The sequence below is a fragment of the Drosophila melanogaster genome, chromosome 2L (assembly GCF_000001215.4).
Source record: "Drosophila melanogaster chromosome 2L".
NCBI lineage: Eukaryota > Metazoa > Arthropoda > Insecta > Diptera > Drosophilidae > Drosophila > Drosophila melanogaster.
In genome coordinates, this window is record NT_033779.5 from 12,798,099 (window position 1) to 12,808,935 (window position 10,837).

At 41.6% G+C, this 10,837-nt stretch overlaps 1 long non-coding RNA gene across 1 annotated transcript; it reads right to left on the reverse strand.

The window, feature by feature from the left end:
- Positions 1-9,544: 9,544 nt before the first annotated feature.
- On the reverse strand, positions 9,545-10,242 carry lncRNA:CR43818 (long non-coding RNA:CR43818). Its single transcript, NR_073765.1, has 2 exons — positions 10,013-10,242; positions 9,545-9,958 (listed from the first exon to the last, which is right to left on the reverse strand). It is a non-coding gene; the product is annotated as a long non-coding RNA:CR43818 (long non-coding RNA).
- Between the last annotated feature and the right edge of the window lie 595 nt (positions 10,243-10,837).

Consider the following 10,837-nt stretch of genomic DNA (forward strand, 5'->3'; position numbering starts at 1 on the left):
GCTTTTCCTCCTCTTCCTGCTGTTCCTGCTGTTCCAGCTTTTCCTGCTCCTGCTCCTGCTCCAGCTGCACACAGCACAAGTGAAATGCGCGTCATCGTCCGTCTCTGTTTCTGTCTCTGTCACTGGAGTCATCAACTTGCCCCCGGAATTCCCAGAGCTATAATCTTGAACTTGCTACCCTTCGGGAAAGTTGGCTGCGAATGGGGACGGGGGGATAACTTTCAGTTGGCTCAGGATGGTTTTTAACTAAATCTCGTTTTCAATTTCATTTCCACTCGAGCAACACTTAAAAACAGTCGCCGAATTAAATTATTCAAAATGTCAAACAATTATTCAAACGCCAAAAACGGACGAAGGAATAAGTTGAAGCACCCACCCACATGACCCTCACCGCCGAGTCTGGATTTGAGTATATAAGCCAACTTATGATTTAAAAAGATATTAGACTTGTTCACAGTTTGCCGCTCCCTTTGTTGTTGCCTTTTGTCCTTTATGCTAAACAGTAGACGGCTTCGCAGGAGCCACAAACACAAAAAATACAAAAAAAAAAAAATGAAAAACAGGAAAAATAGCTGAAGAAAAGAAGCACAAGCTTTAGAAAATTATGCTAGCCATGGCATATAAAGATATGTATTCAGATATATATGTATACATGGAAACGATGCCACAGTCGAGATTCACTAAAATTCCACGAAGATCTCTTTCGAAAAGTTGTTCCTTAAACTTTTCCAGCCGAACAAAAAATATGAATCGAGATCCTTGAAATTTTGATGCTATGGTAACTTGAAGCTAAGAAATGCGATACCTCTGTTCGATATAGATTTATATGATTATGCCACCTAATAAATAAATAAATAAATTATGCTATTATTGAGTATTTTTCATTTAATTACATTTTACGGACAGTTGTTCGTTTGAGCGAGGATCCACTGTTACTTAATAGGCGATAGCGAAAAATTTCATTATATCTGAAGTTGAGGGCAGGTTTATGGACGAATTCTACGCATAAACTTTTATTAACTGTGTGCGTATTTTGCAATTTGAGAAAGTTTTCATTCCACCCACTTGGGTTGCAGCTTTTAAAGCGCCGTAAAGTATGCAATGTGCCCTCGGCAATTTGGTGGACTTATCGTCCGTTTTAAAGAGGCAACCGCTAAGAATTCGGTAAATATTGCATAGAGCACACATTTATGCAACTTGTGCCTGTCAATCAAGAGTCCTGGCCACAGAAGCCGCACCACCACACCCACACACACACACACACAGCTGACACACACACGATTACAGTTGCACGGGGGCCAATTTAATGGAAATGCGGTTTTTATTTTAATTTGCCCCAACTAGAAATGATCAAAGGTGAGCCTAAAAGGCCTAAAATCCTAAACTGAAACGTATTCTCCCATTCGCCGCTTTTGCCTCTCACAGTCGTTGTGCGGCGTGGTTTGGTAAATATTAGAGGGTTTCGGTATCTAATGAGTCAGATTTTGGCTTTGACGTGTGCAAAATTTATCGTAAGCGAATTGATTGAGCATGCCAAGTGGGCGAACTTCCTTCCATCCCAATTGGTGGGCCGCCAAATGAGGTGAGGCGATAATGAGACTGATAATGTGGCATAAGGAATATCACGCATGAAAATCATATTTAAATTACTTTTTTATTTCTACCATTAAATTGCCAATAATTTATTTGCATGACATTAATTTAATAAATAACCATCAAGTAGGCAAAAGACCATTAAAGTTCCAATTCAAATTAAATTATAATGTTATGTGTACCAATTAACTACTGTGAAATTCCATTGAAGCATATCTTGACACTAGTTACTCAGCTCTGCAAACGGGCATTCATTATGAAACCACAAAGCATTTTGCCCGTATTTATATACCTATTTCCACATATATTTTGCGGTATAGTTGCGCCAAGTTGTGGGCGCAGACCAGTTGCCATCTTAATTATGTTTTCTTCATCTGTCACTTCTCACGCCCCGGCAATCGAACACTTGCCACAAAACCGATAGAGCAACAAATGAAAATTCCTGGAGGGGCGGGCGGCAAGGGGAAGTGTCATAAATCCATAACAAAAATGTTTGGCCATTAGCGGGAGCAGAAAAACAGAAAGAGCCCGGACGGAGCAAGTTTTGCAATGGCTTTCAATTACACTTGACGCTCATAAGTATGCTATGATTAATGTAAAAGGTACACTCGAAATCCGAGATGCGAAATGCGACCCCTCATTATGGCCCAGTCGATTTATCATAGACACATCTTCGGTTAGTTCTGAGTGCCAATTTGTGGGGGCAGGCTCTTAGCTCTTTGGCAAACTTTTACTTTGTCAGCAAGGCACACGTAACATGGGTCATAATTACACTGGTCCAGGCGCTAATAGATGGTCCACGAAATGTTCATTTGTTTCACGTTTCCTCGGCGTTTTGGAAAAGGGCATTCTGAGATTATTAGACTGACTGAAAGGCAACTATATTTCTATTGAAATAAAATAAACAGTCTCGACCCCTACAATGCTGTGAATAATTTGCAGATACCTTTTCTTAGCATAATAGATTTTATGATCACCTTTAAGGGTATCTATGGTTTTCAACAATCCAAATACGCAGTTTTGGCTTCTGTCGTGGTGCAAATTAAGTCATTAGACAAGCACTGGATTTTCGCTTGATTGACACACAACGTTTCGCATGGCAACTAATTGATGTTAATTATTCGTTTTTAGTTTTATTCCATGGATGATGCCTTGATGGATGGTTGGCTATTATAAAGGAGGATGCTATTTTCCCTCAGATGCTGTAAGTACCGGCTTAAAGCCTTTCCATGGCCGGGATTAGCTAGGCGAAATGCTTTTCAAAAGCAATTTGGTTGCCTCAGCTTTGGCGTGGCTAAAAATAAAAGGCGGAATCTCAATCGAGAGTAAAGTTAAAGCGACGCAAATCGAATCGTCGAGCAAGCCAACGAGTTGGTATTAAGTGGGCTGGGTGGGGAAGATGGAAACATCCTTCAGCATCGACACTTGAGGGAAAGTTATCCTTGTCGATGGTAGCGAAACGGTAGCAATTTCTGAATTTATTTTTATCCGTACGAATGCCGCGGAAATCCTTTCAACGATGTTGACGCGTTTCTGCGTGGGTAGCTGCTGCTGCTGCTGCTGCTGCTGCTTCTGCTTCTTCTGCTGTTGCTGCCACCGCATTGAAGGATTTTCATCCCAGATCCAAGTGCCTCATTCCACACATTCCCCATTCCTTGCGCTCCAGGACTTGGACCTCCGCTGCCATCAGTCTGCGTGTCTGTGATAACAAATGCAATGGCGTAATCAGGACCAGACTTGGCCCTGCAAAACAATCACTCACTGTTTGACTTGAGTTAATCGCCGTTGGCCTTCGAAAACCACCTCATCGAACCAGTTCGACTGTAGCGAAAATACACTGAAAACAATGCTGTTGTTTGATATCTATTTTATAAAGTCTAAAAACCAATATGATAGTTATGTTCAGAAATCAAAACTAGTTGTTTTGGCTCAAAATGCAAGCGAAGAAATATCATTATGTGCCTTGATTTTCTGCCATGAATTTCCGAACTAAGTTAACCATTTTTTCAGTTTACGGAATATTGAAACTAGTCCCTAATACACCCAAACTTGATCTCCCACATACATCTCAAGACACACACGTATTTTGAGGGCTCCGGGGGTAAACAGAATTGATTGCGTGTATTTTCATTTTGCGGGCATTGCCGCAATGCCATTTCATTTTCGGCTTGCCAGATGAATAGTTTGCCCAGCTTCGGGTTTTGGCACTTGATTTTACTTGGTCCTCGACTCAGCTTAACAACTATGGTATGAAACATTTGAAGTATGCAATTCGTTCACAAACATTAGCCAGGGATGCAAGGCCACAAATATTTATAAATTGATTTAGTTATAGTTATCTGCTTAAGTGTCTCGTTTTGAATGTTAGTTTTGTTTAATGAAATAAAAACCCCCTCATGTGGTAACTAATATATTCAGTTATTATTACAGTTGATTGGCTATTTAGATAACTAATTAAAAAATTAAATTCAAATTAATATATTGGCGAATCTATATGTGGAATGTGAAGTCCTGAATTTAAATCTAAACTGGTGCGTGGGATTGTAGGTTATTTTTTAATTAATTCTAATGCCTTTTTTACTTAAATTTCGATTGCGTTTGAAGACCTTCTTGTAAGTCAGTGCGATTCCCAACCAACCTTATCGTATTAATGTCAATTGATTAAAAATCTCTCGTCCTGGATCCCTGACATCCTGCACACTGGTGTTTGTGTTGTGCAAGCGAACGAGTGCGTATTTGTGTTTGTGTGTGTGCGTGTCCTTATGGCTCAGCTTGCAATTTACTCAGCTCAGTTCATCTCGGATCCTGGCTATGTAAACCCCACTTTCTTCGACCTCCTCGCTTGCAACTTATGCGTGACTCAAGTGCATACTCGAGGGCTCAGAGCCGGTCTAAAAGTGTACGCAGCTAAAACTTTTGCCACTTGAAAATAGTTTTCCGCAACCCACTTTCAACGCGCTAGCAGTCAATAGCTGTCTCATTCCTACTCCGACTGGTTGACTTTATGCAAATAAATGTTTTTACTCATTTTAATACACATTTTTATGGCACTTTTGCTGGTAATGCGCCGCCTCTTCTCGCGGCCAAAAGGATGCTTCCCCATCCCCACATACACTCCTTTATTTTTTTTTTGTCCGTGCTCATCTTTCATCTCGTTAGTACGTAGTATTTATACAGAAGTTGGCTCAATTTGCTCTCGATTTATGCAGAAGATACTCGAAATGCTTTTCCGCTGCGATTGTTTGCACTGATGGCCTTCTGAGTGCCACAAGCCGAACCATTTGATACTTAATTGACTTGCATTTTTGCCCAGCAGCTGATTGCCATAATGATGGCCCATTAGCGATGAGTGCGTGAGCGTTTCCTGTGCAAACAACACTGATTTGATTTTTCAGGAAAATCATGTACTAATAAAATCATTTTGTACTAATAAAAATATTATTTAAATGGGCGAAACCAATGACCGTTTTTTAGGCAGCCTTTTGAAAACTGAAACATAAAAATTAAAAGAAATTTTGAGTATTACAGAAAATTCAAAATATATGTATTTTTTTTAAAAGCCCTATGGAATTTCGAAAATTTTTCAAGGCAAGGGTATTTAAATATGTCTTTAAGGATAGTAATTTAGTTGCCCCACACTTTTGCCGGGAGGACTATCGCGGCTAGGCCATCTCTATTGGCAGCCTGATGATGTCCGTTAAGTGCATAATCCCCCTCCGCGCTCCCCTTAACCCACGACCCGCCAACCACTTAGAATGTATAAATACATACATATATATATTTATGTGCTATATTAGTTCTCGTCGCTTGACCACAATGTTGCCATTTTATTGTGCAATTGCGAGAAGCTCGCGACATTGTGAGCGAAAGTGGGGAATGTGGGGGGCCGAGAGCGGTTTGATGGGGTTTATGGTATTGGCAAACCTTTCTTGCTCTTGCCGGCATAGTAAGCGATTTCCGGCGCAGGCCGAAAGGTGGCGCTCTACCAATTGAATTGCAAATGTTGGCGGACGACAATGAGAAGGAGGAGTCGTGGGAAAAGGAGTGGGCGGGGCTGGAACGAGGGCGGAAGCGAGGCCATCAGAGGCAACCATTGAATGGCTTACTGGAGGCGAGCGATGATTCCTGATGCATACACTGAAACAAGTGGAAACCATGTTTAAATGAAAGAATTTTTTAAATGAAGAATAAATCAATCACTAATTTCAAAAATATAATTATTAATTTTCCTGCTTAGGTTCTCTCTTTTTTTTATCTTATAGTTAGTTTTGCATTTTCTCCAATTTATGTGTAATACAACATTTCTCCCACTGTAGAGCGGGCTCTGTTTGGCCTGCGGTTTGCCTAACGCGTTGTTTGCTCTGCGGTTCCTCCGCTCCGGATCCTCCGACTCTGCGACTCCGGCTCTGATTCTGATTCGGATTCGGATTCCGACTGCGATTGCGATTGCCGCTGCGTCGCCGGCACCTCCCCATTCTCCAACTCCTCCTGCTGCTCCTCCGGATTGTTTGTTTGCTTTTGCGGCATATTTATTTCAAACGAGCCTGCACTTAGCGCTCCGCTGGAGGGGTGCGCCGGGGAGGTCGGGCTAATGCAAAATTCAAACGAAAGGCGCTGCAAATGAGAAAGGAGGAGGCTGCACGGTGTGGCAGGGGGCGTAGTGGGTGTGAGTTCACGCCAAAATGGTTTCCGGCACGAAAGCGGAAGTCACAACACGGGACGGGGGCCATTGACTTGGTGCGGCTTATTTATGTTTTCTGACCCCATCGCATCCACAGCACCCTTTTCCACACCACGAAAGCGCCTTTGCAGTCGAAGGGATTGCCTAATTTAATTAGTTATCCTGACCGGGGGTGCAAAAAAAAAACTGAAACACTGACTGAGGAAGGGCAACTTAAGGGAGCTTCAAGGGCTCCAGGCATTTAAGGGGCTATGATTTAATATCTTTAGCTTAATCGGGCATTAATGTTACATACTAGAGATTTTTGTAATTTACTCTGATTTCCTTATGCTCTTTAAGGAATGCAAAGCAACAGTTGACACTTTTTAGTCTTATATGCATTCCCTTGACAAGGCAAGAAAGCTTTTTTAATTCGAATATAATTCTTAAACATTTATAATATTTGGTTATCTATTTATTTCGTAATTATATTTCATTATTAAGAGATAATTGAATAAGAGACATTTTAAGCTTTTCCAGTATGCTAAAGAGTATAATATCCAAATAAATTTCAGTTCACTGCGGAAGTGGCCAACATAAGCCAAATATGGAAACAGGCTGCGCCGGTGTATAAAACGGAAAATTAAGAACCGCCTTCTCACGCATCGGTTGGTCCAATGATTTACTTAGTGGGTCGGCTGCTGCAACTGGAACACGCTGCGGATGCGGATGATCGGAAGGGGGATCGGGCTAAGGACGATGGAGGAGCAGGTGGTCGAGCCAGTGGAACCTGGCAATGGAAACTGGCAGCTGCTGGCAGCAGTTGGCAGTTGGCAGCTTGACGTCGACATTGCTTGTCATGTTTGTGACACACACTTCAGTCTTCCGTCTTCAGTCAGTTGAGGTGCCAGCTCCGGCCAGACCAGCCAGTCCTGTTTTGTCGTGGTTTTACCACCGCCTTCCTCATCTATTTTTCATTTTTTCACATTTCGCCTACCTTACCGTTTCCTATCCTGTTTTTTTTTTGTTTTTTTTTTCGGTTTTTGGCGTGCCACATGCAAGTTGCAGGGCGGCAGGACCGAGTCCATAGGCTGCCTGCTTGGTGCCGTGTCCTTGTCAGAGGGGCTTTTGCCGCTGTCAACGTGGCGAATACCCTGCAGGATTTGCCGGCTGTCGGGGCATATCCAGGCTAAGCTTTCCAACTATTTGGATGAGCACAATGGACGAGGCCAACAGATTTTGGAGCAACTTATATTGCAGAGTAAGCGCTATTACTGTTATTACTTGGATTCTAAATAATTTGGTGATCTTATTGTGTATATCCTATACCACTTCAAAAAGATAATATTTAATAATAAAATAATAATAATTTGATGCACCTGAATAGTGACAAGATGTATGAAAGTGACTTACATTGTGTTAAATAAATAGGACAACATTGTGACAACTTATTTATGAAATTTTCACTATTGATTGCGCTTGAAATGCAAATAGATGCAAATTGTATGAAATTGAAAGTTGATTTCAAATGATATTAGACCTAACCTGTTAATCGTACATTGCCCCAGCGATTGGGTAATTGGATGGCCATGAAAGGTAGCAAGTCAGACAGCCCTTGACAGTTTGACGGATAAAAATCACATTCATCGCCGTGTTCATTAACATCATCGGTCCATTGAAATCTGCAAAGTTCTCGGCTGTTTAAGTTGAGTTTTCGGGGTATTTTCGGGGTATTTTTTCGGGGTATTTCGTAGTCAATCAGTCTCACTGGCGTCAGTCTTACTTAGATTTTGTTTTCCCCTCTTTATCAAGCACTGCATAAAAAGCTGAAGCTGTCAAAGATGGCAAGGCCAGGATCTCGAGGAGGGTGTGGTGGTGGTTTAGCGTAAGGTTGCCACGGCGATAAAAATCCTTTTGATTAGGACGCAGGGGGGGAAGGCGATGGTGAGGTTGAGGGTGAGGGAGACTGATGGGGAGCGACTTGAGAAATTAAATTGTGCTCACCTGGCAGCTTGGCCCCGCCCCCTATAAGCCGACACGCCCCCATTTCCCAACACCGCGTGCATTTGTGCTGCGTCTGGCTTTTGGCTTCAGTTGCGCTGGCTGCTGATAAATTTCCTTATTTCATGGTTCGTTTTTTAATTTATTTTTATTCTCATGATTTTACGTTGGATTTTCGTTTTCTCTTTTGCAGCGATTCAGCTAACCGCTCGCGGCATTTCCGCTGAGCCAGACGCGCGGAGATGCCAGGATATGCCAGGAACACACTTACACACTCATACGCTCACAACCAGGCAGCAGTTGTGTATTCTTGTAATTACAGTTATGTCTCTGGGGTAAAAGAGAGTGCGGGTAAGGAGATTCGCTTCTGATCAAACGAGTTCCACATTTTCTCTTGCACTAGTTGCCATGAATTTGTTATTAATATTGTTAAATATTATCTGCTGGATTTAACAAAATAATAGGATCTTTTATTATTCAAGGATTTTTTGTAACTTTCTTTCTTTTCTTGGTCGGACGTGATTGCAACAGATTCTCTTTGGGATTTGCTCAGGATTTGGTGCCTGCCAGTTTGCAAGTGTGTTTGTGTGTGAGTGTGTGTGAGTGTCAGGAGGGGTCCTTATCGGGTTTTCCCATTGTCGCTCCTGTCGCCTGTCTACTGTCTTCGTCCTTTGGAGCTTCTATCTCGTCTGTTATATGCTCTTTGATAATGACAAGCGGGGATTTCATTCAGTTCTCACTTTGCCTTTTTATGGCTTCGTGATTGGTCTTTGATTTGAATGATGGCGGGATTTTGTGGAGGGTCCTTGTCGTTATATACAAATGCGAATGTACTTTTTACATACACAATTTTTTGCATATTGATTTTACAAATAAATTATTATAAAAATTATTAAAGCAATATTTCTTATACCTAATATACATAGCATTTCAAGGAGCAGGTTTTGTAGATATTAAACTTCTTTAAAATTTCTACAAGTGAAAAGCAATTGCGTAGCCTTTTAAAGAATTCTGTAAGTATTTGATAATTAATTCCAGGTGACATTCCCCGAACAAAAGCACTTTCCAACTGACGACTATTAGTTATTGGCTAATTAACTGCTAATTGCCAAGTGGAAACTACAAACAAGTTTTAATATGCACACAAACACGCCGTCCAACAGCTTGATTGTATAGCATTCTGTCCCCCGAGTTGATAATATTCAAGGACACCCCACCGTCGAAAGAACACCCATTTTTCTTGTTCATATTTTTTCAATGTTCCGCATTTCTTTTATTATTATTTTTTTTATTTCACTTATTTTATTTTTTTTTTTACTTTCTGGTCTTTTAAGAGCCCAGTTGAGTGGCTCACCCGGGGGCGCGATGTTGTCGTGGGGTTTGACATCGCGATGGTTCTTGCCACCGCCGCTCATCGTTAGCCACCTTAGTGTCCAATATGCCAGGACACCCGGGGCTTTCCACCTTCTCTCACTGTGTGTGTGTGTGTGTGTGTTTGTGCACTGGGACCCCACTCTTATCATCTTTGGTCTTTTTATTATGACAGCGAAAACAACGAGCGAGCGGGCGAGCGAAAAAAGGGAGAAAATTTAATAATGCCATCAACAATAAATCTATTTGCTGTTATTGTTCCTAGACAAGAGCAAAACATCTGCCGGTCCCGGCCGGGCAGAGAATCCGGATCCGGTTCATTCCGTTTAATGGCTTTTGGGTTGTTTGGGCTTAAATAAATCTGCGGCTATTTTCATTTTTACCTACTTTTTTAATTGCATTTTGATGACGTCTTAATTTTTATTTCGGCTCCCGGACTTGGACCCCAAATCCAATTTTCCGTGGCATCCCTTTCTACCGCACGTCCTCCATGTCCTCGGCGCTGTAAGAGTTCCATTTTTATGCGCTTAATCTGCTGTTGCCATTTTTCAAGGTTCTTGCCCCATCCAGCCCAGTATTGTAGTACATTAAAACTCCCAGTGGCCGTTACAATTTCATTCTGCTTTCGTATATATATTTTTTTTGTGTTTTTTAGCCCGGTTTGCTGGCGTTTTGCTGTATTGTTTTTGTTTGCGGCAATTTTTGGCATTTGCTGCGGGCAGTAAGCAACCGAACAACGACCAAAGTCACTCAGCAACACTGTAGTCGTGTTGTTTTTGCCTTCGTTGTTGTTTTAATGTCGCGTGATAAGCGATTTATGGCGGAGCTCTCTTGAATTGGTACTTCAGTTTCTGGCATTGCGCTTGACTGACTGAGGAAAAGCGGGGTATGAACGGGGAAAAGCGTCGGAAAAGCGGCACCAAAGTTTGGTGGCAAGCATCGGCCGGCGGGGTATGTCTTAATTCTATTTAATGGCATGCCATGGTTATAAACTGTAAATGGTTTAATTGTTAGGCACCCAGCAACAGCAAAAAAAAAAAAAATATATTGCCAATAAAATGAAGACTTTTACTTCCTTCGGTTCCAAACAAAAAAGAAACGAATAATAAATAAATAAATATGTATAGATAAACTTTAGGGTTTCTTCATGGGGCGGGAGGAGTAAACAACTGGCACCTGCAGCGGCGTCTTCAAATTGCCTTTACCCGGATA